The sequence below is a fragment of the Fukomys damarensis genome, unplaced genomic scaffold (genome assembly GCF_012274545.1).
Source record: "Fukomys damarensis isolate Sample0158 unplaced genomic scaffold, DMR_v1.0_HiC HiC_scaffold_38, whole genome shotgun sequence".
In the NCBI taxonomy this organism is placed as follows: Eukaryota; Metazoa; Chordata; class Mammalia; order Rodentia; family Bathyergidae; genus Fukomys; species Fukomys damarensis.
The window spans coordinates 11,874,316-11,877,858 of NW_022900950.1; positions in this window are offsets into that span (position 1 = coordinate 11,874,316).

Below are 3,543 nucleotides of genomic sequence, written 5' to 3' on the forward strand. Positions count from 1 at the left end.
TTTTTTTTTTTTTTTTTTTCCTGGTACTGGAGATTGAACTCAGAACCTTGTGCTTTCGAGGCAGGCAGTGGAAACACTAAGCTACATCCCAGCCCTCTTTTTTTTTTTTAAGATATATATAAAATTTTCTTTTAGGTTCAAAGCTCATTACTGACTCTGTCTTAGTTACTTTTCTCATTGCTGAGACAAAATATCTGAAAATTAAAGGTGTTAAAGGTGCAAAGTTTTTTGTTTCTTTTTTCCTGGTACCAGGGATCAAACTAAGGCAGACACTTACTAGGCAAGCGTAGTGCCACTGAGCTACATCTCCAGCCCAGAAAGGTTTATTTAGTTCATAGTTTGTACAGATTTCAGTTCATCATCAGCTGGCTCCAAGGCAGGGTTGCATAGCTAAGGAGAAATTGTTCATGGTGGGCAGAAGGTAGCAAAGCAAGCAAGTAAGAGATGACCACAGCTTTATTTTATCCCGGCTACTTAGGGCAGGCAGTACTCACACCCTTAATCCTAGTGCCCTTGATCCTAGCATTGCATCATGAATCAGTCCCTGCGTCACACATCCTAGATCCAGCTACCTCTGAAAAAACCCCACCTATGACCACATGAGGCTTTGGGGGGGACATCTAGACACAAGTCAGACCAATACCTTGCAAAATGTTTAGTATTTGTCGAATTCAAAATACCTCTAACAAATCTCCTAAATCACTTCTGTCTCACATTCCATTTATCCTTTCTCCTAATTTTCTCCTTCCTTTAATAAGAATCTTAAAGATGACTAAAGAAAATGCCTTCACATATGTCCAAGTCAAGTCTGCAATTTCTCAAAAATATTGAAATGTTCCAGAATTTCTTTCCAACTCTGCTTGTTTAAATAATCTTACTATCACAACCTTTATGAAAACAATGGCCTTGTGAACACACTGCGAGAAGAGACAGGTGGCAGTAGAACGTAAGCTTTTATAGTTTCAGAGTGAATCCCTTGCTGTGCAGGGTTTTGAGGGCCACGCAGGAGAGCCTTCTGAGTTTTGGAGGATGTGTGATCCAGGAGAAAACCGGCCACTTGTTGAAATGTGGTCAGATTCTGAATTGAGAATTCTGCAAACCCTTGATGTGGCCCCTGGAAGAGTGCAAGAGCGGACTTAGCACCCAGGGACGGGCCACTGACAACCCATAAATCAGCCAATGTCACCAAGTGCAACAAGCTCCATCCGTCAGGGTGCTGCTGGACAGACAGGACCAGTAAAAAAGAGAGAGAGAGTTATTGCAAGGACTTAGCTTACGCAATGTGTACGACCTGGGCCAGTCCAAAAGCCACAGGGGGGCTGCAGGCTGGCAACTGTAGAGCTTGGGGAAACCAGTTTCACTCTGAATCAGCTTAGATCAGGCCAGGCCCTACCATACGACACAGTCTCCTCTGCTCAGAGTCCACTGGTTAGCAACATCACCACGTCTACAAAACACCTTCTCGGCCACACCTCAGGGAGGGTGAGAGCCTCACCAAGGGGACCAACACACATGTGTAAACAACACTTCTCTAATGTGTTAGAGGCGGCACTAACAACCAGCAGGGGCAGATGAAACCAGCGGTCCTTAGCCAGTGTGGGTTAGGGGAGCATGGAGAGAGATGAATTCTGCAGCAGGGTGGGGCATGGTTGGAGAATCTGCACAGCACACGGGGCAGGAGATGGGCTCTGATCCCGACACTCACTTCCTAAGTGACCTCCTCATCCCTACATCACCACTGGCAAAATGAGGGTGATCATAGTACCCATCTTGTATCTGCTGTGACAATTAAAAGAGATAAAAGAAAAGCCCTCAGAACAATGTGAGGCAGAGAGCGAGGACTCAAACATCACTGACACCACTGTCATTGCTCATTTTGAGCCTTGAAGGATGAGTAAGCTTAACCCAGATTGGGAGTGTGTACCAAGCATAAGAAACAGCACAAGCAAAGGCATGGTAGCGTGAAAATACTCATCGTGCCTGGGGAAGTGTAATTAACGTGGCCTAGCCAGAGCATGGAGGGTGGGGAGGAGAGAAAGGTCTTAATGTTTGGCTCGAGACAGTCTGCAAAGAGCCTTGAGCGCTGTGGAAAAGGGTGCATGATTTAGCTTGGCAACAGGAAGAGACAGTGGACTTCTCTTATCTAAAATAATCATAATGGGGAGCTTGAGGAGGGGGAATGGGATAAAATGAAATAAAGTTTATTTTTAAAAATAAAATAATAATAATAATAAGTCAGGGATGGTGGTGCATACCTATAACCCCAGCACTCAGGAGGCTGAGGCAGGATTGTTCAAGTTCAAGGCCAGCCTAGGCTACACAGTGAGTTCTAAGCCAGCCTGAACTGTACATAGCAAGCAAGAACTTATCTCAGAAAGTATATCTAAATAAGTAAATAAACAACTATAATAATAATAATAATAATAATAATAATAATAAATCTATGAATACCTGGAATCCATAGGCTTCCACAGCCTATGAGTATGAATAAGGCCACATTTGACTAATTGCCCCAAGTCTTAATGCCCTGCATATTGACCACTTTAGTGAGAGGAAGTCCAGACTTTCCCCAGGGTTCCTCTTCCAGGGCAAGGTCATCCCCAGGATCCACAGGGGATGGGTTCCAGGATCTCCCGGAGTCACCAAAACCCTCAGATGCCCAAGTCCCTGACACCAAGTGGCACGTAGCATTCGCAGTGACCTCCCCACATCCTCCGGTGCACTTTACAACATCTCTGCATTACTTATCAGACTCACTACGATGTAAATGCTGCGCCAGTAGTTGCAATACTTTATTGTTTCAGGAATAATGATAAGAAAAATCTGTACATGTCCCATACAGACACTTTTTCCCCAGTATTTCCCATGCATAGTTGGCTGAATCCACAAGTAGAATGCCCAGACGCAGACACACAGAGAGCGCAGCCTGTATGAACCTTCCAGGGATGGTTCACTGAGTTTTTCAATCGGTCCTGGTAGCAGCTTACTGTCACCAGGATGGGTAGCACAGGACACCACACACAGCACTCAAGACGAGACTCCACCCCATTAGGAAAGATCTAACTCCACTTCAGTCCCCTAGGCCAGAAATAAGGGGACGCCAGTGAAGAGAGAGAGAGCTCAATGCAAGGTTGTCCCTTGCAAATCATCAGAGTCCTACAGCACTGTAATCCTGTACATTCACATGTTCTCAAGGTACTGGAGTGGGCTGCTTGTCCCCCAAATCCACCCTACCTGTCATATTAAGAGGGTCATAGCTGGGCATGTAGCCACCTAGCTCAGCGCCAGATTTCCCAGCCCTCTTTGCATATATGAGGTATCGAGGCTGCTCACAGATAGAAATGAGCATTAGTGACAAGTGCTGCTTCTAGGCCCAGGCCTGAGAACATTGCATGTGCATTCTTCTGTGCATTTTCATTTCCCAGGAGCTGTCATTCTGACGATTTTGACTTGGCTGTAAATATGTCACTAGAACCCAGCATTTAAGAACTGAGAAGAGGGAACCAGGCTCCTGCCCACCTGACTTCAAAGAGTAAAGCTCAC